Source organism: Ambystoma mexicanum, chromosome 12 (assembly GCF_040938575.1).
Source record: "Ambystoma mexicanum isolate Mex_15411 chromosome 12, UKY_AmexF1_1, whole genome shotgun sequence".
Lineage (NCBI taxonomy): Eukaryota > Metazoa > Chordata > Amphibia > Caudata > Ambystomatidae > Ambystoma > Ambystoma mexicanum.
The window spans coordinates 33,145,741-33,173,272 of NC_090936.1; the positions used below are offsets into that span (position 1 = coordinate 33,145,741).

Consider the following 27,532-nt stretch of genomic DNA (forward strand, 5'->3'; position numbering starts at 1 on the left):
TTGCGGTACCGTACTTAGCGCCTTCCCCATTCCCATAGAGTCCTATGGGGCGAAAATGGGAATGGGGAAGGGCCATGGTTCAAGGGGGAATTACCGCCCCGCCAACCTTGGAATGGGGTGGTAATTCCCCATTGAACCAAGGCGGACCCGTTACAACACTGGCACCAACCATGGTGCTAATAGCACCATGGTTTAGCGCCGGTGTTGTAATGAGGGCCTGTGTATTCTTTTTTTACCCGGTTATCTGTTAAATTGTTTGAATAGCTCGCATAGATCGTAAACGAAAACAAAATGTATTTATTGAAATTAATATAAATTGAGTAGTTGGAAATGCGATGTAGAGGTATTGCTTTTGAAGAGCGCCTATTCCAGCGTTTGATTCCCGTGTTTCCGAAGCATTGAAGCTCTTGGCGAGAGTAAAATCCAGGTTGTATGGCCAGGTCGTGGTACCGGCCCACCTAGACACCTTAGATGTGGCACTGGAGAAGTCCTCAGAATGCGGCTGGGGGCGGCTCCATTATACAGCAGGGACGAGCACACAATGCCTAGCGCGGTTGCCCCTGGCAACCCCTGTGCGCGGGGTCCGCGCCGCTCGCCAGGGCCGACCTCAGTGTCGGCTGGGAGCGGGCCCCCCCACCCCGCACACCACACGCACGCACACCTCTTCTTCCCCCTCCCCGCGGAGACGCTTCACCTCGCAGAAGGCGGTAGCATGCGGAGGAGGACGGAGGCGGAGCATGGTCAGCGGAGCCCGAGAGATCAACAACGGAGCCACCACAGCGCGCCTCGGAGGGAGGGGTACGTACTACTGCGCAGCTCTGCGCATGCGCGCGCTCCCATTGTTCCCGCGCTTTCTTGCCCATCAGCGAGGCACCGACTGCAGGCATGGCTGGGTGTGTGGCAGGCCTGCGAATGGAAATATCACCCGCAGGCTTTGGGTATTTCTCCCTGGGCGTCGAGTACCACCCTGAGAATGTTGCTGTAACCTCCCACAGGCCCATAGCTAGTCTAGGCCTCATCACCATATTGAGGAACCAATATCAATACCTCATGGTCCAAGAAAATCACATTACAACCAGACAGAATTACCTCATAGAGGTAGAGAGGCGCATGTTCAATTCCCCATAAATGACACTAATGGGACTGTTACATTTGCACTATTCAAGCAGGTCACCTCTGCATAATTTTCATCATTTGCATGGCACAGTGCAAAAGGGAGGCGTAAAGTCGTGCCTTTACAACTCACTTTTGCGCTCTGTCTTGAAAACAGAGTAAACACTGCCTGATATTTACAAACGGTAGGCAGTGTTTACGGTGGATTCTGCCTGCTTTTTGCAAGTGTAAAATGTAGACAGATTCTATAGGAATCCACAGCATTTACCCCATCATGAAAATCCTGCAGTATTTGTATGGCTGAGAGCAAGGGGATGCAGAATTGTAAATTAAGATCCGTGTCCCCTTTTCGCCATACAAAGAATGAAAATAGGACGTGGGGTAACATTCATGTGAAAAATGTTTACAAATTTATTTTACGCGTGAACTGTACAAGAAATGAGGAATGTGGGTACTACCTAGTAGTATCAATACTCTATGAATAGTTCTTATACATTTAACTTGCAGGAGCACTGCCGTGAGTTGCCCTTAGCACTGTGGACAAATAGAAATGCAAAAAGAAACTCTGAAAAATCATTCCAGAGAGTTGTGTGCTTACAACATGGCTGTAAAAGTGAGTTTACACAAAATTCAATCATATGAACAGATACATGATATGAATTTAATAGCTATATAATCTGGTCGGATCTATCCCTAATTCATATTTTTATATGCCAGAGAAAACAGACACCTCCCATCTGATAGTGCCTACAAATGCATTTCGTCAGAGCAAAAAATATCTGTCCATAGTACTTCTCCCTAAATATGAGCCTCTATTTACCCCCAAATATGTGTAAAGTCTATAATCTAAAAAGATTGTGTCTGTAATGTATTCGTAAACTAGCTTTTACAGTTATATTGGGAGCACACAGTTCTCTGGAATGGTTTTTCAGAGTTTCTTTTTGCACACATGAACCGTACGCCATAATAAACATGACCCCCAGAGCATTACACTAGCACATTGCCCCTCAGACCTAGATAATTATCCAATCCTTTTATACTATCATAATGATATAGAATATCACTGTATTGGCAGAGCTTAATGCGTCCTAGACCAAGAGAATCAAAAAACCTATGGGCATACAAGATTACCTTTTTAATAGAATGTAAATTTCCAACATAAGGTATTACCTCATAGACCAAGTGTAAACATTGCCTAATAAACAGATAATCTCCTGGTCATAAACGGTTTCTCCTCAGAGATGTAGGGCATACCCATGGTGTTTCATAGGTTTATTGGTAAGGAGCTTGTGTTCGGCTACCATTTGTGCACCACTTTTAGCAGTATCCTTTATAATTGTGATGTTTGGCATTGGAGTCATACCCCTACTTGCATCCATAGTCCCTGGAATGGTATACCATCCAAGGCCGTTAAGCTCAGCCTCCCACTATACTGGGATAATGAATGGCTTTAGACTTTCAAAAGACCTCGACAGGGCCCTTGCGGTTAGAGCAGCAAAACTCTGGAATTCTCCAGAAGATATTCAGTGTATTAGTACTCTGTTGGTCTTCAGAAAAATAGTAAAAAACCTTCCTCTTTTAGTTTGCTGGTACCATTTTTCCTGTGGTACTTGGTCGAGTGGTTAGATCAGAGTTGAAGGGGGCGGGAACCTTTGGGAGCAGTTGTCCTCTGCTTTTTTTAAATTACGTTTTACTGTACATATACTACTATTTAAAAAGGAAACCATTTCTGGAATGGGTTAGTTTTAAAATAAAAGTGTAGGAACCAGTTGAAACTTGCTCTTTAGTGCATTGCACTAAACGTTCCCTTAAACAGCAGCCACATTTGTTTGAGGGTTTGTATTGTGCGTGGGACAGGGTGTGGCGATGGGGTCTGTGAGGCGTGGCAATGGGGTCTGTTGGGAGTAGGGCAAGCCAGCAGGGAACATAGTTCCACTACTTCTTTTCATACCCATCGACCACTGCCTTAGATACCCTAGTAGTACCTCTCTGCCTCCATTACGCTATGTAGAATGGATTGCTAAATTGTATGTATATGATTCAAAGTTTAATGGATTTTAAAATAAAGATAAACTGACGGACATATCGCAAAACTGCATGAACATAGCATCATCCGATTGAGAATATCACACAAATGGCACTATCTTAAGAATACAGTGTACTAGCCAGTAACCATCTACTAACAACATCTACTAAAGCAGCGGTCTTCAAACTTCGTTATGCATTGCCCCTCCTTCAGTAAAAATATTGTTGCCAAGCCCACTTGAGAAAAATATTGTTGCCAAGCCCCGCATGTGCCTTATCTGCTGATATTATCTATCAAAAGCAGATACCATACTCTCATTTGAAACAACCTTGCGCCCCCATGAACACCCATCTCCCCCCACGCCCCGCCACCGGGGACAGCACCACAGTTTGAAGACCACTGTACGTATCACCTCTCAGACATGCTACGTAGCACCCACATGGTCAAAGCATTATAATCATAACGTAACAACCCATACACAGAGTATCAACCCCTGGATATGAAGTGTAATTTGACAAACCTAGAGTGTGACCACATAGACACAAAGAGGTTTATAATGTTGGCGAATGTTTATTGTAGTTATCTGTTTCAGCAAGCATTTCAATACACTTTGAAAGTTTACAAAGACGTAATGTATACACACATGGACATAGTATCAAAGTAGTAAGCCATGTAAAGAAGAGTATGCATGCAACATCAATTATCACCTTATAGAACATATCCCATATTCTTAAACTATCAGCACATCGGCAGTGAGCCCGTAGATATAGAGCAACGACCCAATAAATACATGATCACCGTCATAAGCCTAGCATAGGCCCCCTTTGTGCATCTGTGCATACCCGCAAATATATAGGTCTTCATTTATTCATGCTCATAAAAGCTATCAGCAACAAGCCTAGGATAACGACTTGTGCATATTGGAGAATGTCTCTTTACAAATGGATGCCCTACTATGTCTGAACCTCCCCTGTGCGTGCTTTGTAATGTGCCCCAATGTGTCAAGGGTGGAAGTCTGCCTATATCTAAAGGCAACATCCCTGCATTAGGAAGAGGTTAGTTGTATATAGTCAGTGGGTTGGGCTGCTCAGTACTTAGTTTGTGAATATGGGACATACGTGTTGTTTGCATGAGCCACACATAGTAACAGACTATCATATTCTAGGTATCAAATATGGACTATAGTTCCACAGACATCTATTACTGGATGACACCCCCTACATCAAGCTACACCATCTGACACTTACAACATTTTACAGTTCGTGCCATTCTTTGAGGGATTGTTTCGTATGTTGATACTCTGAAGTCAGTCCTTATTTTACAGTTCTCGCAGTCATCACCAAATGCTGAGTTCATAGTCTGGGTTGGCCTGTGGCTGAGTGCGACTTGAGCACTGATACGCTAGTATTAAATACATTGCGTTGAGTATCTATGAAGGAGTATTTGAGCATCGTTCCCCGCAAGGAGAATATTGCTCAGTTGCCTATTCGATTTCCTTGGTGGCAAAGAGGTAGTTGAATATCCAGGCCAACCACAGTTTCCAATGTGCAGACGAGGGTGGCATCCTCAGAGTTCTCATCCAGACCCTCTACCCCAGGACAACAGTATGTCACCAGAAGTTGAATGGTCATGGATAAGGGTACCCCTACCCTTCCTCTCCATACCTCCCCTTTCATCCTATTGCAAGTCCACTGACAGCAACCCTTAATGATACTCTAGGGAGAATGTTCATATCACATAGAGCAAGATCAACATTGCCTCGCATCAATGCTGTATGTCCTGGGCTCGATGCAATCTATTCTATAGGTTCACAAGCAATGCCAAAGCAACACTGCACCCGCTCAACATTTCAGATAGTGCAAGAGCTAAGACATAGATAAGGAAGGGAGGGGAGGAGAAAAGGATAGGGTTGAGGCTTTCTTTCCTGGTGTGGAAGTGCCTTAAATTTTTCATGGGGAATGGAGACCCCCCCAGCTACCACATCCTGACTTTTCATTTATGAACACTTATTTCTTTCTTGTGAACCCTATCCCAAACTCTTGTGTTTAGTTGTAAGGATTGGCAATAGGATTTTCTTAGTATTGGTCTTTTTATTTGACAAGATACCACTAGGACTGCCTTATTATTGTTTGATCATCGTAGCTTGCTCCCATCTTAGATTTAGGTTTAGATTAGGCATGTTTTCCAAAATACTTATACAGTTTATTAAGCACCCTTGAACTGTGATCACTTGTGTCTGTCTTTACTGTTGCCACCATCAGTTCCTTGCACCACCAAGAGCGTCAAAGAAAGCACAGCAAAAAATCCCACTTTGAAAACAGAGTAAAGGGAAACAGAATACTGTATAACACATACAGCATAGTGCATAAATCACAGGGAGTGGTGTTATTCAACTGGGCAAGAACCCCAAGAAAATTTGTATGTTGCTTGATAAGACTTTTTATCACAGACTTCGGGGAAGTCTCAACGCTACAACGGTGTGAAAGAAAGAAGTGTATTTTCAAGTCGTCCTGGAGGGATTGGAATTTAAAAATCATAGACTGTTTACTTATCAAAGGAAGAGGGAAATCCAGACCAAAGGCATTTGTGAATTTTCCAAAAGGATTCAATAATAACACGGTGAAGACAATATGCAAGAACTGTTAGACTGAGAACACGTCGAATACAAGTGGGCCAGGCAGAAGTCCACACCGACGCTATTATAGAAGACTCCCTTTTCTTTTAGTGAGGTATTTTCGCAAAGTTGTAGGGCCAGTTAGGTACTTAGTATTCAAACTGAATAATTTTTCTTTGGACTTGACGGGCACCCTTAGTTTTACTTGTGTTATACAGGGAACTTTGCTCATAGCTATTGTGTAAGTTAGGAGCTTTCTTTTAATTTAAATAACACCATTGCTGAACATGTGTTAGGCCCCAAGCTCTTCACGGCTGCAACCCGGGGCTACTATACCCTCAGTGGTGGCTGCAACATGCAGGATTTGGCCCGCTGGCTGGAGGCGTTGGATCCTGGCACGGTCTCTGTGTCAGGTGCAGGGATCCTGGGTTAACGCAGTGCATGGGAACGGCCATTGCAGGACTCACTGCGCATGCGCGAATACCCAGACACAACCTCCTTGCGCTCGCGCCATGCTCACGGCGTCCTGTGTTGCTAGGCAACAACGCCCACTATGATAATTGCATCACGGGAGCAGAGGGCTATTTAAACCCAGATCTCCATGACACTGGTGTGTCCCAATACACTCTGTAGGTTCGCTTCTGAAGGCAAGCGTCCCCAGCCAGCACGATCCTCCCCGCAATGAGAGACAATGACAGACTCTCCCAAGTTGGGAATAAAGCCAAGACAGAGTGCGGGTGAGCTTAAATGGAAGTTTATCCATCAGAATAGGGCATGCAAAGAACTCTGCAAACTCTGAGAGCGCTCCGTCTGACAATAGCAAAGACAGGCGCATATATTTACAAAAAACGTCATAAGAACCTCCATACTATAGGGGGCACAAGTTCAATGGGATTGGGTGGTGATGACTAGCTATAGGTGCTGCTGCAATGTGGTTGGCCTTGGCTGGAGGACGTCACTGGTCAGCCTCGTGGGTTGGGCTGGGCCTGGCAGGTTGGCTGAGTTCATCCGGGCGGTGTTGTTGTGCCATCGCGGCCAGTGTCAGAGATGAATGTCTTTTCCTGACTTATTTGCCCTAGGCCATGCACACCGCAGTCATTCAGTCATTGCAATATTATCTTCTTTAGTAAATCTTCCAATAGGTTATTCTACAGGTTAATGCAACACAGGAGGAATGCACCTTGTGAGGGGTGTGATGGTAATACGTCAGGACATGGTTACCAGTGTCCTGTTGACCGGGGCCATAGGTCGAGGTGCTAAGCTTCAGGGCCTGGGAAGGGCGGTACAGGTCATTCTGTCTTGTTAGAAGTTGTTATGGATGTGCCGCTGTGTGTTGTCAAAGTATTGGGTGTCCTGATTGCACAGGGCCATAAGTCTAAGGTGATCCGGTGGGTTGTGGGGTTTACGAGGGGGCGCCTTTGGAAGTGTGTGTTCAGGCAGAGGTTTACTGCTGTGCTGTAAATAATGCAGGTGGCGGGCCGTGGCCTTGGGTGGTGCAGAGGGGGCTACCAATCTTTGAAGCGGCTCCAGTCTGGTTGGGGGAGGTGGAGCAGCGCGGCGCGGGCCTCTGCTCTCATGTTTGGCAGACTTCGCAGGGTGGGAGGGGGAATGGCCTTGCACATATTCACAAAAGGTATCTTCCTCGTATGTTGCCGACTTTAGGTAAAAACATCACAAACATTTGAACACTCTGTAATACTTATTCAAATCACTTTAAATCATGCATTTCAACTTTGCTGGATGTGTCTCGATTATATCCAGCCTGAGCACCTTATTCTTACACTATGTTTTAACAATTACAGTATTTAGTTATATGCATATACATTTGCAGTAAGTGAGGTAGTATTGAGGTTGGTGGAGTACATAGAAAATGACCCGCCACTGTACGTGACGGTGGTGGCACATAAGGGGTTTAGACATACACACATGACAAGTGCATTCTCGCGCATCCGTACATGAGCCCTCTGTATGGTTACATTCATCTTCTCGTGTACTCTAGCAGCATTAGTTCGGTTATGGCGCAAAACCATGAAGTGTTTGTTCCCCAGTGATACACGTAACAAATAGATCCCTGGAACGCTCCTTCATTATTAGTACCCAACTGCAGGGGTGTGGGCTCGCCATTGCTTATATCATGGAAGCATGCTTTCTATGTTTATACATTTTACAGGTTTTTGTAATATAAGGGATTTTGTGGAGAAAAGCATACTTTGCAAGTGGTCTTGGCATTAATATGTAGAGACTTTCTGCCATCTGATGACCATTTTACCGTTCTTTTCATCGCCCAGGCCTGCTGCCCGGGTCATGCTGGGAGCGATGATACACTGCAGAAGGTGAACTGTTACAATGTTAGTATCTTATGCTAGCTCATGTCCGTCTTGTTCGTGGGAACGGGCTCACAGCGGATCTGCCAGGCTGCTGCGGCGACAGGGATAACTGAAACTCTCCGAGGGTGGGGGCCGCGCTACAGTGCACTGAGCTCACACCATCTTTAGTAGACAAAATGGTTTCTAAGGCCTAGCTAAATTCAATACGTGCGGGCAATGTCTTTAGCAGGTGAGCCATCCACCACCTGGGCTCTGGTGGTAGGAGGGGACACACGATGAGCCATGGCCCTCACCTGGGGTGGAGGTGTAGGCAAGGGGGGTCTTTTGGACCACTCCTCCCCTACATTTCCCCCCTTTCGTTATTTAAGTAACAAATACTTTAAGTCCTCCAGCCTTCTACATTCTGCTTCGTCCATCACTGCCTCGTCCCATGCAGGTGTGCCTTTTATGGGCGTCCATGCTCTGCACACCCCCCGTAAGCTTTCCCCTCTTCTGGCATATTCATCTGGGGTACAAGTCAGGTATATGCATCCGCCATCTCCCGCCAAATCTACCCACACCTCCTGGTACCATTCTAGTACATGGGGCTCTCTAATGGTGGTGTGCCATGCTTTATCTATGATATCTTTGTCGTGGTAGATAGGCACTAGCTGATATCTTGGTGTGTCATCTGTTCCTGTTTGTACCTGCACTTCCTGCATGTTTTGCATTGTCCCACGGGTGTTGCCCATTGTCACCATCATCATTGCACCATTTGGTACTGCGTTAGCACAAACTCGAAGACCCACCTGGCACAGGCAAAAAATTAAAAGGAGGAACACCACAGCTGGCATCAAAAATTTCACGGTTGTTCCAAGCCATGAGGGGACCCAGGAGAAGATGTTATCGAACCACGTACTGTCTTCTGCTCCGCCTTCCATTTTCATTTTTTCTCCTAGGTTGTGGACTGCTTCGATCACATGGGACAGGGAGCCGTTCTCTGCGTCTTCAGAAGGTACGAAAGTGCAGCAGGCACTTCCTATTTTTCGGCAAACACCTCCATCCATCGCCGTCAACAGGTCCAGGACATACCTGTTTTGCATGGTCATCAGTCGTAAAGCCCTCAGTTCCACTTTTATTACGTTGAACCCTTCTTCAGTGTCGTTTGCCAGCTGAATCAATTCCCAGCGTGTTATCTGGAGCCATTTTGCGTTTGCTCTTGCTTGGACACTTGAGACGAGTGAGGCAAAGAATGTTTCTGCTGAGCTGAATAATCGATATTTGTCTGGGATCTGAGCCAATAGTTCTGATGATGCCTTTGATATGTAATTTGATGCTCGTCTGTTACGGGTCAGCACCTCTCCCTTGCTTCCGGAAGACAGGACATACATTTGTGACTCTGCAGTTGGTTGGGCCGCACTCTGTTGCATGCGTTCCTGTGTCCTTTTGCTCCCATCGATGTGGCTTTCTGGTATCACCATTAGGGCTGAGTGCAGAGTGGCCATTGAGCAGCTGCCACTCCATGACGGGGGGAGGTGCAGGTATGCCTGGTTGCCGCATACCCAGTACGTGTCCATCAGGGCCGCTGTCCCTTTTCTTAGATCTGGGATGGTGAGGGTCTTGTTACAGTTCTTGTTCGTCCCCATTAGGTTTTCCCCTCTCCTTTAAAACATAATTCATAGTCTATTTCGTTCTGTAGTTTGAAGGGTTTTTCAATGGCGGTTACCCAAGTTAGTTTTGAAATGTGTTCCTTCCACACTGGTGTGCATGTTTCTTCTATCCACTGCAATTTCTCTGGTGCCACGCCTCTCAGTGCTTCAGCTTTACACATTACTTCTTCATCCTTCCATTTGTTGTCCGAAAAAAGTGTCCCTTGTATTACAAAAAATGGTTTTTCCAGACATACCACCCCTGCCGTTTTTGGGTAGCAAGTTTTCTCGTTCTGCAGCATTTGAAAAGTAACTTCATGTGCCTGGAAGGTGTTCTTAATCCTGCATAACGTGAGATGAAGGAGACATTGGGCATCTATGATTGGCAACTCTTTGGGTAGCAGTACTTTGGGTGTACCTGAAGCGTGAGGAATGAGGGAGCAGACATAACAGCTCTCGTTTGTTGTTTGTTTAGCTGTGGCACTCATATCCGCATACCATTTATTTGTCTGGTGGGGGTGTCGTGGGTCTTCCATTTTATCTAGTCCTAACCCATAGTACTCATCATACTTCCTCCTCCCTGCTTCCCTCTTTCGTCTGTTATTCTTGTTCCTCATGTACTTCCCAGCCTCCTGGGCGAGGGACAAAATAGACCCCCCTTTCTCATTCCCGCCCCCCTTGGCCCATGCATCATATAATATTTCGTGTATTGCTAGCAGCTTTTCCTTTTCGTCCCTGACGTTATCTTGCAGGTTGTTTTTTAGTATGGGGGCAGGCTGGCTGGTGGGGGTGTTATACAACCATGATATGGCAGACGGGTTTCGGTCATTTAAACTGCGGGCATTGTAATTAGATATCCCTGGTGGAGACACTGTGTTGTTTTGCATTCCACCCTGTGGCTCTTTCTTTTGTAAGATGACAGCACTGGATGGTGTGGTATGATAACCCCATACAAGTTTAGTTCCGTCCCATACCAAAAAATCACCTTCCCTAGTATTGACACTTGCAGTTGTATTGGTCCCAGTAGTGCTATTAATCCCAGTGCTGTTAATCCCTCCCCCCTCGTTCATCTCGATAGAGATGAACGCTACAAACCAATATGTAACGAGGCCAAACATTAGTATAAAAAACAACGTAATGCACACAGATAATCCACACTCATGCGAATATCTGCATCTCTCATGTAATAATTCTCTCATTCTACTAATTCTTTCTGTTGCAGGCTGCCCGTTAGATGCCATGGTAGCTCCTGTTTGAGATATAAAAGTGCATTAAGTGCATGCATGTAAACATTTTGGTGGCACTATTAGTGCCAATATATATTGACAGGGTCCGGAAGCGGGTAGGGTTTGTAGGGACGGGATGCACAGACAAGGGTGTAAACACTTCATAATTTGATCACTTCATTAATTACATATAAGTCCACAAGATAAAAGAAAAAACGTTTTTTTTTTTTTGTAACATCTAAAAAAAAAGGAATGCAAGTATACTTATCAACCATATTCCCATTCAGGTCCATTACTGTCACACATACACAAGTTCATATTCAGACATCCTGTTCAGTTGCATTGTTTGCTGTTGTCTGTGCCTCCTCATCCACCTCCTCCTGCACGTTACTATATGCTTTTCGTACATCTGTCAAGTGCACCCAGTACCTCAAGCCCTTTACTTTCACTGCCGTGGGCGTGCAGAACACTACCTCGTATGGGCCATGGAACCGTGGTGCATTCCATCGACGCACAAAACTTCTGACATAAATTGAGTCGCCCGGCATCAGCTGTAGCTTTTGTTCAGGCTCCGTGACAGACCCTGTTATGTTTCCCTCCTCTCTAGTGAAGGGTGGAGAGAGCTGCTTTGATATCGCGCACGCTGCCCTTGTCAATTTCTTCAAATAGTCTGTGAACTCATCTCCCAATATCGCGGCGCTTCTGTGTGCATCTGAGTGTTCACGCAGTGGGGAGTGTGCTGTGTTCATTCGTCTCCCAGTCACGATCTCGTGCGGGGACAAATGGTGGTCTTTGCTTGGCTGATTTCTCAGCTCAAATAGCGCAAGGGGCAGACAGTAAATCCAATTCCTTTTCAATGAAAAGCATAGTTTTGATAACCTGCCCTTTAACAGTCCGTTCATCTTTTCCACTACGCCATTACTTTGAGGATGATAAATCGAACACAATTTATGTTTTATTCCCAATAATGTAGTAACTTCCTTGAAAAGCTCATTTACAAAGTGAGTGCCATTGTCTGAGCGAATCACATCACAAATTCCCCAGCGCGGAAACACTTCCCTAACTAGGAACTTTGCAGCGCTTTTGGCATCAGGTCGTGCACATGGGCCTGCTTCTACCCACCTTGAGAATGGGCATACAACCACGATCATGTAACGTGCTCCATTACACCTTTCCCCCATGTCCGCGTAATCAATATGTAGCTCTCTGAATGGGCCAATGGGTTTTGGAATTGTTCCCCGGAGCGTGCGTAATGTCATTCCTGAATTATATATCTGACATTCCATCGCTAATCGAGATAAGTGCTCCTGGAGACAGGGCACGAACCATTCTTCCTGTATTTCTGCTGCAATGTGCTGTCTGGTATTGTGTGCAGGGAAGTGTAGTTGTTGAAACGCGATGTCTAATAACTTGATTGGCATTACCACTTTCCCTGAGTTGTTTTGTCGCCACAGTAAGTCTGTTGCCGACTTGCTGCACCCTCGTTTTGTCCACATCAATTTTTCGTCTGCACTAGCTCCTTCCTGCAATTCTAGTATTTGTGAGATAGGCATCATGTTGTAGCCTTCTGGGAGCTCTTCGTTTGTCTTGTGCTGCAACATGTACTCACCTGCTTCATATTTCTGAAAATAGGAAGCCTCCTTGGCGGCAGCGTCCGCTGCCGCGTTTCCCAAAGACACAACGTCTGTGTTGGATGTATGTGCTTGGCACTTCACTATTGCTACTGCAGTAGGGTTTTGTAGGGCCTCAATTAACTCTTTTAACCATTCTGCATGCTGTACTGGTGTTCCGTCTGCCCGTCGGAATCCCCTCCGCCCCCATCTTGCTAGACCTCCATGTACTGTCGTCGTCATGTAAGCTGAGTCTGTATATATTGTCACTGCGCAACCCTTTGCTGCATGTAGTGCTTCTATGAGAGCAATCCGTTCTGCTGCTTGTGCGGAGTAATGTGTTGGGAGGCGGTACTGTACTAGTGTTTCATACTCACCGTCTTCTAACCTCACTACTGCCATACCAACATGTTTTTCTCCCGTGTCCACGTCAATCGATGCAGACCCATCCACAAAGTACACTTCCCCCTCGCTCAGAGCGTTCTCACACACCACTGTGTCCTCCCCTCTTTCTCCTGTGTAAGTAGCACAATTGTGGTCCTGCATGTCCTCTAGTGTGCACGCTTCTGTAATGAATGTGGCGGGGTTCACTGTCTTGCATCTTACCACATGGATATTGGCGCTAGACAATATGATCTCATAGGCTGTTGCCCGCTGTGTTGTCAGTGTGCTTTTTGACCTCTCAAGTATTGCAAATAGTGAATGTTCCACAAACAATGTCACAGGGCAACCCATTACTATTGTGGCACTTTTCTCAATCGCGAACGCGGCTGCAGCGAGTGATTGCTCGCACGCGAAATGGCCTTGCATCACGGCATCTAACGTACCACTATAGTAAGCTAAAGGCTTGTGTCCTAGGGACGTCTTTTGTGTCAGAACAGCTGTCATGAGTGTTCCCTTGCAGTGTGAGAATAGGTAAAATGTGCGTCCATAATCAGGATTCGCTAGCACTGGAGCGCTTGAAATTAACTCTTTTAATGATTGGAATGATGCGCTCATCTCTTCTGACCATTCGATTTTTTTATTTTCCTGTTGTGCTTCTTTGAGTGCTTGTAGTAGGGGCCTCGTGTATGCTGCATAGTCTAGTATCCATGCTCGGCAATAGTTGCACATTCCCAAGAATTTCTGCATGTCTTTCACTGTTGTGGGTTCTCCTACTGATTTTATAGCTTCTACCCTATCGGGTATTATTCTCTTTCCATCTTTTGATATCAGCTGTCCCAAGTATAAGACCTCTGTCATGCAGTACTGTAGCTTTCCCTTGTCTACCTTGTACCCCTTGTTGGCCAATAGTGTTAGGAGTGTTGTTGAATCTTTTCTGCATGTTTCCTTGTCTTGTGCACACACTAGTAAATCATCTACGTACTGAATGATTGTACTCTCAACTGATAGGTTTCCCAAGTCTTCATGCAATATGCGGTTAAATATGCTTGGGCTCTCACAGTATCCCTGCGGTAATCTGCAGTGTTCATATCTCTTTCCCCCTAGTGTGAATGCTGTCAGGTATCTACTCTCTTCAGCCAAGGGGATTGAGAAAAATGCGTTTTTCAAGTCTACCACTGTGAAGTGTGATGCCGCTTTTGGGATGCTGCATAATATTGATGCAGGGTTCGGGACCAAAGGGAACTCTTTCTGAATTACATAATTTAGGGGGCGTAAATCCTGTATCATCCTCCAAGACCCTCCCTTTGCTTTTTTGATTGGATAAATACATGTGTTGCATGGGGAGTTTGAAGGCACTATTATCCCTTGTGCTAGTAGTGCATTTATTGTCTCTTTTTATCCCTTCTTCAGCTTCACGGGATAATGGATACTGTTTCACTCGGGGTAAAATTGCTCCTTGCTTTAGTTTTATTATCACAGGTTGTACTCCATGCAACAGCCCTACATCATGGGGGCCTGTTGTCCACAAATTATTTGGTACGAGTCTCATGTCATCATCAAAAAATGACGGCGGTGCTCCTACCACTGCCATCAGTTGAGCGGGGATTTCCCTAGCTTGAATCAAAATGTCACAGGGCATCGCTATTTCCATTACAATTTCACCATCCCCCTCTGCATCTGAAAAGAGATCCTCGTCTGTTAAGTCTCTTAGGGCGATGTTGGCATTCGTGCACAGTACTGTACGCCACTCACATCCTTCCATATCTAATCCAATCACAGCAATCCTTTTCGCTGATACCTGTACAGCGTGCAAGTCTAATGATACCACTGACCCTGGTGCTGTGTCGGGGCACACTATGGGGCGGAAGAGGAACTCTGCTGGAATCCTCCAGTCCATCTTTCTCAGCTCTGGAATTATGAGAGCCAATGTCTTTAGCCCTTCGATGAACATTTCCTCATTTTCCGGCAACCCCCGTACTTCTTGTGTGGTTGTGTGGGCCTGTACTACCAACATTGTACGCAAAGGGCATATTCCGGGTGTTGAACACACTATACCTCTCTCAGTGAATGATATGGTCATGTTGAGTTTACTCAGGAGATCCCTCCCTAATAAATTTATTGGTGAGTGTTCATAATACAGTAAAGGTGTCTTTACAGTCTTACCCCCCACTGTTACATCCAATGCTTCTGTGTAAGGAACTTCAATTACAGCCCCAGAGAACCCCTGCGTCTCTAACTTCCGGTTAGATAACGGGAACCGGCCCTCTCTAATGCATGATTTCTCCGCTCCCGAATCAACCATGAATATGAACTGCTTGTCTCCTATCTGCGCCCCTACCAATGGTTCCTCTGCGGCATTGTAGGTGGTAGATAGAACTGGACACGCAAGTGTTCTCTGTGGGCTTTCCTATGCGGGGTGTCTCATCGCCCCCCCTTGATTAAAGACACTACCTGAGACTACTGACACGCCATTGTAGGGTGCTGGTGCGGGGGCCCCGTTTGCTGTTGTCTCAAAAGGGTTTCCTGGCGTGTACTGCATGTTCTCATTGTTTTGTGGGTGGTTCTGTGTTCTATACTGGTCCCCCTGTTGCTGCTCATTATTACCTTGGCCTGGGTTTCTTGGTTGTTGTTGTCCCATTGGAAGACCATATGGGCTCCCCGGGTGGGGATGGCCATACTGTTCTACCTCTTGGAACCCGTTGTTGGGTTTGGCTCCGTACTCACTAGAGTAATGCCCCCATCTTCCACAGTTCCAGCAACTCCCTTGGGCACCTCTAGGGCCCTGTCATCCATTTCCTCCCATTCCCCCGTACCCCGGTCCACCTCCTCTTTAGCCCCTGTACCCACCTCGTCCCCCTCGAGGGGTCCACTCTTGCCACTGCTGACCTCCACCTTGTTCCTGCTCGTTCCACTGCCGCTGTCCTGCTCCAACCCAATTAGTTGCCACCCTTCCTTGTATTGCTATCAGCCCCTCCTCCTCTTCATCTCCCTCCCTGCTGTGTGGGAGCACGGCTACTGCTGCTGCGACCTTCACCAACTTTGCACTAATTTCGCTTCGTCTGCCAATCTCTTCTGCGCCACCTCCTTCTCCCTTTCCTTTATTCTCTTACAATGGTGCACTATTATGCTCTGAATCTCAGGCCATCCCTTCGCTTCAATACCTGCTATCTTGTCGAGCGCCTTTTGCACTTCCTTTGGGAGCCCTCTTTTTATAATGAAGTAAAATAAAGATGTCGATTGATACCAGGGCGTGCCCGTTTCTGCTCTCCACATCTCTTGGACCCGAAAAATGTAATCCATAGCCTCCTCCCCGTCATTCATTGTACACTGCATTACTGACTGTAAGTCTGGTGTGTCTGGGAACGTTTCTCGCAAGGCATCCCACACCCTGGCACGCACTGTGTTAAAGGAAGCTCCGTCATGGCGGTCGCAGTCTAATGTTACTCCCGGGAAACCAGCCTTAACCCATACTCTCTCAGCCTGATCCCCCACTCCTGATACGAGCAAGCTCTTCACATCTCCTATTGCTAGGGGTACCCCGGCAGTATGTTTCTCAAAGGCGTATATCCACTTACTTGCCCCTCCCGATAACGGGGGCAATAACTTTAATAAATTGGCTTTATCCATCTGAGCCCATGGGATATAATTCGGCCTCCCTCCTCCCCTATGTATCAACGGGAGCTGTAGCTTTCCTCTTGTCGTTGCATCTGCACCCGTTTTGGCTGCTGATGTTCCCAGTGATGCCATTTTCCCCACCCTGTTCCTTAATCGTCCTGTCCACTCATCATCCAGTGTTCTCATTGAACATGTACCATCCACCCCTTCACTTCCCCCTCCCATTGCCAGGCTCAACCTGTCGCTTTCTTCCAAATCGTCCCTTATATCACATAGTAGTTCCTCTCTGTCCCCTATAGGCCTATCTTCATTATCAATACCTCCCTCTCGTGTCCCTACTTCAATTATTTGTGTCGGTTCTTCCTCAATTCTGAACAGGATCTCACCTTTTTTCCACCCTTCTTCGAGTGCTCTATTCTCACTCGGCGCTCTAGACGTGCGCCCTGATCGTACTGCATTAAGTGCTGTTTGTTCACATATGTCTTTTATCCTTGAGAGCTCATCTTTCGCTATTGAGAGCCGTGATTGTAAATCATCTGTTAGCTTTTCTATGTCCACCCTTTGTGTACTTGCCTGGGCTCGCTCCCTTGTACTTTCATATGGTGGGGGTGCCGTTGGTCGGTGGGGTGTAGTAGTTGTCGGGGGAGGCACATAAGTGGGGTCACTGTACCCCTCTGCGGGCACAGGCTTGTTTAATATCGGGTACAAGCTTATAACCTCTTTTGGTGGCTCTACATTTGACAATTCTTTAGCATCTTTCTGTATCATCAGTGGATTGTCTGTGGTGGATGGTAGGTCAGGATTTATTGCTGGTGCTTTAGGCGGTGGTATCTCTTCAAATAACCTCCAGAGATCCAATATTTCCCTCCTATTGTGCAAATGCTTCCCCATGTATTTTAAACAAATGCATGTGGCTACCATATCCAGAAAGCTTTTATCAAATGACCCTCCCTCGGGCCATATCTGGGGTAACCCCTCTCCCTTCAGCTCTGTTATCCATTGGTCATGATATTTCTTAATCCGCTCCGCGTACCCTGGTAGGTTCTTACAAATATGTGATAAGGGTGTTTCGGTCCCCATCTTTGTGCCCTCCTAGTACTTGTGTGTCTCTATGTGTCCGCAACTATAATGTAGATGTATTACCAATATTATTTTTCGTTTTCTACTTCACATTCAATAATGGGCTCCTTTGTGCTCTTCCCCCTGCCTGCACAATACAAAACTGGCTGTACACCGTTTCTATTCTATCCTCTTTGGGGGGGGGCACGTACAAGAGCAAACCATCAGTGATTTTGACAATATCAACCCGGAAATCAAAAAGGTACACACTCACTTCACCTTGTCATTTTTATCTTCAATGAGCTTTATCCGGCCACACTTACCATGACCATTCAATTACTATGCATTTATAGCCATTTTACACACTCGCAGTACCAAATTATCTTCTGACGCATACGAGGTGCACACACCTCTCTGTAACACTCTATTCACAATTTAGGCTGCCCTCCCTTTCCTCCCTAGCCGGCTGTCCCTGTTCGTCTTATTCAGATATATTGATGCGCATATATATATATTTTGATCAACTCTTCCCTCTTCTAGTAGAACTCTCTGTCTCTTACTTTCTCCCTAACGTTTTGTACTGTTCTCACCTTTATTTTCCCCCCAACCTTAAAGAAAAGAATAGAAAAAAGAAATAGCAGTCACTAATATATTCTCCGTGTCCCCCTTTGCCAGACACTTTTAACTTATTATCCACTTCTTCATATATTCCCAGTACTAGTCAAGATAGCACTATGCGGCGCCGCCTTCCACCCCCTTTCGGAGCTAGGTTCCCGTCACTTTTATCTTTTATTCACCTCTTAATCCTAATGGCCATATGCAAAGAAAAAGCAAAGAAAGTTTAGGATGATCCTTAGTAGATCTTCGTACCCCCTTTTCTACCCCTCTTCGTTCTCTGTCCTAGATTACTTCCTCCACTCTCTTTATGATCGCTCGCACTCAGTACTCATGTGCCCGTCTTGAACCGATAGTCTCCGAAACTGGGTCCGTCCAGGCAGTGTTGCCGTCCGCTCAACAGTCAGCCCCGGCTCCGGCGAGCGGTACTCAAAGGGGATTTTTCAACTGGGATCCCGTACCCTCTCTCTTTTGAGTGCGCACTTCTTAGTGTACCGGTCGCCGTTGGCGGGCAGCCTCCCGGAACCGGCTCACCGTGCGTATCCCTTTTCGACCGGAGATTCTCGTGCCAAAAGGGGACGGTAATGTTAAGTCGGGAAAAAATAATAATAGTAATAATCACGCTTTCGGGGTCACCACTGAAGGCAAGCGTCCCCAGCCAGCACGATCCTCCCCGCAATGAGAGACAATGACGAACTCTCCCAAGTTGGGAATAAAGCCAAGACAGAGTGCGGGTGAGCTTAAATGGGAGTTTATCAATCAGAATAGGGCATGCAAAGAACTCTGCAAACTCCGAGAGCACTCCGTCTGACAATAGCAAAGACAGGCGTATATATTTACAAAAAACGTCATAAGAACCTACATACTATAGGGGGCACAAGTTCAATGGGATTGGGTGGTGATGACTAGCTATAGGTGCTGCTGCAATGTGGTTGGCCTTGGCTGGAGGACGTCACTGGTCAGCCTCGTGGGTTGGGCTGGGCCTGGCAGGTTGGCTGAGTTCATCCGGGCGGTGTTGTTGTGCCATCGCGGCCAGTGTCAGAGATGAATGTCTTTTCCTGACTTATTTGCCCTAGGCCATGCACACCGCAGTCATTCAGTCATTGCAATATTATCTTCTTTAGTAAATCTTCCAATAGGTTATTCTACAGGTTAATGCAACACAGGAGGAATGCACCTTGTGAGGGGTGTGATGGTAATACGTCAGGACATGGTTACCAGTGTCCTGTTGACCGGGGCCATAGGTCGAGGTGCTAAGCTTCAGGGCCTGGGACGGGCGGTACAGGTCATTCTGTCTTGTTAGAAGTTGTTATGGATGTGCCGCTGTGTGTTGTCAAAGTATTGGGTGTCCTGATTGCACAGGGCCATAAGTCTAAGATGATCCGGTGGGTTGTGGGGTTTGCGAGGGGGCGCCTTTGGAAGTGTGTGTTCAGGCAGAGGTTTACTGCTGTGCTGTAAATAATGCAGGTGGCAGGCCGTGGCCTTGGGTGCTGCAGAGGGGGCTACCAATCTTTGAAGCGGCTCCAGTCTGGTTGGGGGAGGTGGAGCAGCGCGGCGCGGGCCTCTGCTCTCATGTTTGGCAGTCTTCGCAGGGTGGGAGGGGGAATGGCCTTGCACATATTCACAAAAGGTATCTTCCTCGTATGTTGCCGACTTTAGGTAAAAACATCACAAACATTTGAACACTCTGTAATACTTATTCAAATCACTTTAAAACATGCATTTCAACTTTGCTGGATGTGTCTCCATTATATCCAGCCTGAGCACCTTATTCGTACACTATGTTTTAACAATTACAGTATTTAGTTATATGCATATACATTTGCAGTAAGTGAGGTAGTATTGAGGTTGGTGGAGTACATAGAAAATGACCCGCCACTGTACGTGACGGTGGTGGCACATAAGGGGTTTAGACATACACACATGACAAGTGCATTCTCGCGCATCCGTCACATGAGCCCTCTGTATGGTTACATTCGTCTTCTCGTGTACTCTAGCAGCATTAGTTCGGTTATGGCGCAAAACCATGAAGTGTATGTTCCCCAGTGATACACGTAACAAATAGATCCCTGGAACGCTCCTTCATTATTAGTACCCAACTGCAGGGGTGTGGGCTCGCCATTGCTTATATCATGGAAGCATGCTTTCTATGTTTATACATTTTACAGGTTTTTGTAATATAAGGGATTTTGTGGAGAAATGCATACTTTGCAAGTGGTCTTGGCATTAATATGTAGAGACTTTCTGCCATCTGATGACCATTTTACCGTTCTTTACATCGCCCAGGCCTGCTGGCCGGGTCATGCTGGGAGCGATGATACACTGCAGAAGGTGAACTGTTACAATGTTAGTATCTTATGCTAGCTCATGTCCGTCTTGTTCGTGGGAACGGGCTCACAGCGGATCTGCCAGGGTGCTGCAGCGACAGGGATAACTGAAACTCTCCGAGGGTGGGGGCCATGCTACAGTGCGCTGAGCACACACCATCTTTAGTAGACAAAATGGTTTCTAAGGCCTAGCTAAATTCAATACGTGCGGGCAATGTCTTCAGCAGGTGAGCCATCCACCACCTGGGCCCTGGTGGTAGGAGGGGACACACGATGAGCCATGGCCCTCACCTGGGGTGGAGGTGTAGGCAAGGGGGGTCTTTTGGACCACTCCTCCCCTACACCTCTCTGGGGAATTGCATAGTGCCTGTTTCCTGCATTCCGTGCCTGCTTCTTGCTTATAGCCTGGCCCTTTCCAGCCTGGGTTGTTTCTTCCCTGCTCTCTCTCCTTCTTCTTGGGGACTATTTGCCTTAGTCTTCCTTCTACTGTCTACTGCCATGCCTTGGTCTCCCTTCTCCTGCCTTGCCTTAGTTCCTCTTCTACTGTCTTCAGCCATTGCCTTCCTGCCTTGTTATCCAGTTCTTCTGGCAGTCATTTTCCACTTCCTGGACTGCCTTTCTGGTGTTACCCAACATCTATTGCACCAGCGTTACCAACTTTCCCGGCAAGGGCCCTGCGCTGTCCTCACGCCGCGTAAATCAAGGAACAGTTGCCTCGTGGCATGGGGAGTTGGCCCCCGGGTGCCTTTTCTATCTTTCCAAGTCCAGGGGTGACTCGGGGGTCAGGCTCCACGTCATATTGACCACAGGTTGGAATACTGGAGGACAAAAGAAGACCCAGAAATGAACCACCCCTGCCACAGACCCGGACCAACAGTGACCAGGTACATGACAACATGTCACTAAGTTGTTCGACTCCTCCTTCTGGTTCTCCACACCAGGCATCCCTGTCCCCATTTTAGTAGATACAGAAGGTGCAACGCTCACCTGGTACCCACGGGACGTCACTCAGCCTGTTCTGACCTCTTACGACCTCAAACCCTTCCCTGGAGTCTACTCGACTGGATTGGTAGAGTTTAACTCCCTATTGTCTCTGTGTGCTTGAACCTATTCTTCCCCGGGGTCAAACCCTTCCCTTTGATCCACAGCTCACCTTGTTTTCTTGGAAAGTGTGCTCTCCGTCCTGCTTTCAGCGCAGGGGCGTGTTGATTGATGCGGGATCATTGCTGCCTAGTTACTTCACTGGCAAGAGTCCGACAGGTAAGTATAATGAGTCTTTTGAACAGTTCTCTAACTTCGTTCCTTTCCTTCCTTAGATGATGGCCGGCGTCCGGGGATGGCAACGTGCTGCTGAGATGAGTAGCGTTGAAGGTGAGAGAGAGCGCGATGCGCGATGCGACCCTTTCGTATTTGTATTGAACTGAGTTCTTTTTCTGTGTCTTTTAGGTGCCGCAACGTTTTCAGCGTGGATGCCAGTTATGAAGAAGAAATGCAGTGAGTAAGCGCGGTATGCAGCACCTCTAGATGTTTCCATGCTAACCTGAAGTGTCTTTTCCTTCTTGCAGATGGATGAGAAGTTCCGGAGACAGAGTTCCCCCAGAGCGGCTGGGATTCAGGTAAGCGTTTGAAGCTCGTACAGTCTTTAAAAATAAGCGAAGATTTGCTGAATGCTTACTAATGCCTTTTTTCTGTTCTTTTCCCTTTTCCTTAGGAAGTGGCGTGCCGGGATGGGAATGACACCGCCGCAGGTGTCCGCAGAACAGAAGAAGCGATGAATGATGGGCAGAAGAGCCGCAAGGTAAGGCTGTTCCCAACAGTGTTCTTGTTCTTGCAGGAGCTGAGTGCAGAAGAAAGATGCAGGCCTACTGGAGACCGATCCGAACACGGTGAGTGTCACGCTGCAGGTGCAGAAAACACAAAGCATGTTTCTCAGCCTGGGCATGGCTTAAATAGTCTCTGGGTATTCCAGGTGTCTCTGGGCTGAACCACGCCCAAAAGACTAGACTGCACATGCAGTTCTGGGAACCGAAATATGTGGGGGCAACCATCTCGTCCCCATCAATGCACTAAAAGTCCAATCCCCAATGTTATCCTATGGGAGTGAGTGAGTCTGGTGCCACAAGCGCCATGTCTGACTCCAAGTGGGTCTTTGGAAGGATGGAGAGGCCCTTGAGGGCCATGTAGGTGACCGTGGCTTGGCTCCAGCCTGACATCTTGGAGGGCTGGGGACATGAGGGGCAGGAATTATGACAGAAGGTTGACACCCATTGTCTAATTTTGTTTTCGGCTAGTTATGAGAAGCTAAAAAGCAGAACGCCTTATCTCTCTGAACTCCCCCAGGGACTTAACATTCCGTTCTCCAGCCAGTTGTTAGTTTCCTAAGGAGATTTGAGAATTGTGCCTTCTTAGCACCCACCTCCCCTCCTTCCTCCCTTCAATCTTCCATCCCTTTGATGTTTTTTAATTTTTTTATTTTGTATTGTAAATTGCTTTATTATAAACCTTATACAACCTTCCCATATGTTTTTCATCCTCTCTATGCCTCATCCTTCCACAACTCTACTGCTCCCTCCACCACACTGCTACTCCCACCTTCACACAACTACTCCCATCTCCACACTACTACTCCTCTATCAACTATTCAAACACCTTGCTTTCACTTGGTACTGCCACTTAACAATCACTCCTTACACTAATATTTCTAGTCACATGTGCTACACACAAACACGCACACTCACAAAGCAGTCTCATTTTCTCTCATTTGCCAATACCTCATCTTTTTCAACAATTGCCCCCACAGTCGACCACTCCTTCCTGCCTCCTACTGGTTTCTTGGCCGTTCACCTCCTACTGCTCTGAGCTGACCCTGGATAACCTACACTTCCGGCTTCCTGTTTCTACTTCATATCCCCCTTTCCCGGAATTGGTCCTCTTTCCCTGGTGTAGGGGTGCAGAAGGAGGAGAATGACACACAGGTGGCATCATGGTTTCTATAGACTTTTATTTAAGATCAAAATAAAGAGAAAATCTATCTTTTCCTATATCTACGAGGGGTTACCCTGCCTCAACTAAAGTGCTAATGCGCCAGTCAGATGTCCTTGTTACTAAAATGAGTCCACTGTCCTGTGTCAAACATCCCTGTCTCGGTCCATCACACTTATAACTAAACTAAAGGTTGCGCCAATGTTCTTGGTCCAGCAGAATGATCCCCTCTTCCTGGACTTGACGGCACAGTTCCGTTTGCATGTTCCTCACCAGGGGGAATCACTCTTCCCCTGGTTTTAATATTTCAAAAGAAAGGATTGCTGATCCTTCAACAAGCTGCATGAAAAGTTCACTGTTTTTTCCCTCTAGGGGAAATTACTCCCTTCCCCTGGTTTGATCCTCCTTGTAAGTTCAATTATCAAGAGAAGGACTCCCTTGTCTTTATGTCCGGCTCTCAGTGTTTGTCCACACACAAAGCCAGGGGAATGACTTCCTTCTCTGCACTCTGTTTCCCCTTGGTTCCATGATTCCACAAGGCCAGGGGAATGACTGGCTTCCCTTGGCCTTCCCTGGCTTTATTCTCACAGTTCACAACACTAGGGGGATTGCCTCCCTTTCCCTGGCCTCGCTTTACTTTCTGTGATGAACCAGGAATGAAACACGGACACACAAAGCTCACAGTGTTGGCCATAAACCTTTATTGAAACAATAAGGGGTTGGAAAATGCTTCACTATCCCTATTTTAGGAGGTGTATCCCTGTCTAAAACAAAATTGATGGTTTTGTCCGATGTCAAGGTGTCCAAAGCAAAAACGTCCCGTGTCTGAAATACTATCCTTGCCCTCACACTCTATAAATTAACTCTAAAGTGAAAAGGGAAATATCTTTGGCCATGAAAAGTGCACAAATGTTCAAAAAGGAAAAGGCGTAACGCCAGCACAACAGTTCCAGGTGGATAAAGTTGACAGTTCAGAGCATGATTCCCTTCCACTGGAATTCTCTTCATTGTACTCTACACTTTTAAGAACATGAGTTTTTCTTGGGTTTCTTTTGGTCAGCAAAACAACTTTTATGCAGAACAAATTGGCTGTCAGTCTTAATTTTGGTAGGATACCTAGCCTATTCTCCTGCCCTGTTCCTTCTCCTTTTAGTATGTTTTCAGTACAGTCTTTGGCTATACCTAATGTATACTTATCAGTATTCCGTCATACTATTTGCTCTACACTTTGTCCAACTGAAATATGCCTGGTATACTCTCCTGCCACGGCTTTCCTCTGTTCTTTACTTAACACTCTTGCAACTTGAATCTGTCTGGTATACTCTCCTGCCAGGACTTTCTTCTGTGCTTCACTTAACACACTTGCAAATTGAATCTGCCTGGTATACTCTTTTGCCAGGGCTTTCACATGTACTTCACTCAACACTCTTGTAACTGTCTGGTATACTCTCCTATCAGGAGTTTCTTTTGTGCTTTATTTAACAGACTTGCAACATGAATTTGCTTGGTGTAGTCTCCTGTCAGGACTTTCTTCTATGTTTCATTTAACACACTTGCACCTTGAATTTGCCTGGTATATTCTCCTGCCAGGACTTTCTCATATGCTTCACTGGGCACACTTGCAAACTTGACAATATATTGTATTAATTAGGTCATATATCTGTAGGAAATAGAGTCTCCCACTCTCTCCCTGTGCTTTTTATACTCTGTTTTGCCCTCGGTAGGGTTGCTGACATGCCCCAATGTCTTCCCTCCTCTCGTGGCATCCTCACAGCAGACTGGCTTCTGCAATCTGCTTTCCTCGGCCTCCTCCATGACCTGGTTGGCCCCACGGATGTTTCGACAGCGCCGCGCTTTCTCGGTCACTACCGAGAAGATGATATTCTCCCAGCCAGTGTCTCCCTTCAGTCAGCTGGCTCTGCAAACAACTAGAATGCAAACAACTAGAGTGCTTCTGGCCTCTATCGATTTTCATTACTCCACTCGGCTTCCTCGTTACAGTATTTTTACATCCAGGGAAAGAGAAGTAAGCTCTTGATGACTTATATACAGAATATGGGTAGGTATTCTCAGTAGCTTTCAGGGGTGTGTGTGAGGGGAGTCATGAAAATATGCCATTAAGGCATGGGGAAGGGAGGAGGTATCCCTAGAAAGAAAAGGGGGATACCATGTCTTGTCAGATTATGTTGTGTCACTCCCTTGATGGTTGCCTCCCGCCATGTGATTCTCCCTCAAAGTCACCCACAGGACCAGGTAGTGGCTGCTGAACCCGTGCCACATGGGGAGAGCCTACAGCTGGGAAAGAAGTGATGACACCTTCAGATTCATCGCATTTCACAGTTGACAACACCAGGGGGAATGATTCCCATCCCCTGGTCTCTCCTGGCTTTAGTTTCACAGTTCACAACACCGGGGGAATGACTTCCTTCCCCAGGCCTCTCTTAGCTTTAGTTTCACAGTTCACAACACTTGGGGTAATGACTCCCTTCCCCTGGCCTTTAGTTTCCCGTTCGGGTTTCTCAGCAATACAGTTCATGTACCAGTAGGGTCCTCAACTCAGGCTTTCCCAATATGGCCCATTTGGTTGTCTGGCTTGTCAAGTGCTGCCCAGAGGAAGAGGGCTTGCCTCTGTCTGCTGCCCTCTGTCATCACGGGTCCCATATTGTATCCCTCTGTTCTTTAGTTTTGGCAGACCTGGTTCACTCTCCTCTCTGGTACTGCCACAAAGACGATGACAACTATCTTCCCATTGCTGGCTGGCGTTTCGGCCCCAGACCCTTTCCTCTCTTCCTCCTACTTGTGCCAGACTTGGTCTATTCCCCCGATAAGCAGTGTGACGAGAAAGAATCCCCCACTCGTTATTTTCATACAGGGTCTTGTTATCCTGTTGTTTCCATCCCCCACCGGATCCTGCACAGTTCCAATTACCTTTGTTTTCCTCCGAGTGTGCGGGCAGTTCTTCCTGGGGTCTTTCTCTCTGCATCTCGGTTGCGGGGGCATCTTCGTATTCGGGTTCCTTCCCTTTGTGGACCTGTTGCCTTGTGTGGGGACCAAAGGCTTCTTTTCTTCTTCCTGCTTTCAGGTCCCCGTACGCCAATGTTCCACCCGGACGCAGCAGGAAAGAGTAGGTTGCTGGCTTTCCCGAACATGGGAGCAGACTTCTCTCTGTTCCTCCCTGTTCGGCTCCGCCTCTCCTTCCAACTTCCCGGGCTTCACCCTCCTGCAATCTGGTTGCATGCTTATCTCTTTCTTGTAGTCCTTCCTTGCTTTTTATGAAAAGTAGACAGCAACAACTAGTTCTCATCATGGCTCTTCATGGCTCCACACCTCCTCCTTGTCTCAGTACCTGTCAAGGGAGTCTTCACCAGGTAATCCCTCTTCTTTGTCTCAGTGGGTGTTAAACATGTTGCCATACAGACATACATGACGAAGTAGATAGGTAATTGGGGTTCCTAATGTAGGAGGTGTGCAGGATGTGGAATGAGAGTTTTTATACCACGTTCTCCCGAAAGGTTCTCTCGGATCCTCAGAGGGGGACCCTCTCTCCATGAGTTCCTCCCGCTGAACAGCACGCCTAGGGGGACTATCGGGTAGTGGCCTCACCTCCCTAGCATCATGGAAAGGGGCTCCCCCTCTTGTCAATCTGGAAAAACGAATACCCTTCCTTTGAATGATAGACATCACTAGATGGCCGTGGGCCAACCGTCTTATGCACCGAATTATAGAAATATAAACTGCTATGCTTGACCAACGAGCGGCCATTTTAAACGTAGTAAGAATCGGCATTTTGCTTGTGAACCATTGCTCATTGTTTTCTGTCTAAAACTGCTTTGCAGCTTGCAATTCTTGCGGATTCTGCTTACTCTGCTCAACTGTTAACATTGTTGTCTGAATATGAAAGGACAAGGTCGCGGGACTGAAGAGTTTGTTGAAACTCCTCATGAGTAGCCCAGAGAGGAATGCCCACGCTCCCTCTCTGTAGCCTTGGGAGAAAGCTGCAGGGCAT

The 27,532-nt window shown here is 46.7% G+C and overlaps 1 protein-coding gene across 3 annotated transcripts in view; it reads left to right on the top strand.

The window, feature by feature from the left end:
- Nucleotides 1-718: 718 nt before the first annotated feature.
- The window catches only part of TTLL8 (tubulin tyrosine ligase like 8), a 732,112-nt gene continuing 705,298 nt past the window's right edge, over nucleotides 719-27,532 (top strand). For all 3 annotated transcript variants that reach the window (XM_069627869.1, XM_069627868.1, XM_069627870.1), the window contains exon 1: nucleotides 719-798. The gene's annotated coding sequence lies outside the window, so the exon portion shown is untranslated. The remainder of the gene's footprint in view (nucleotides 799-27,532) is intronic.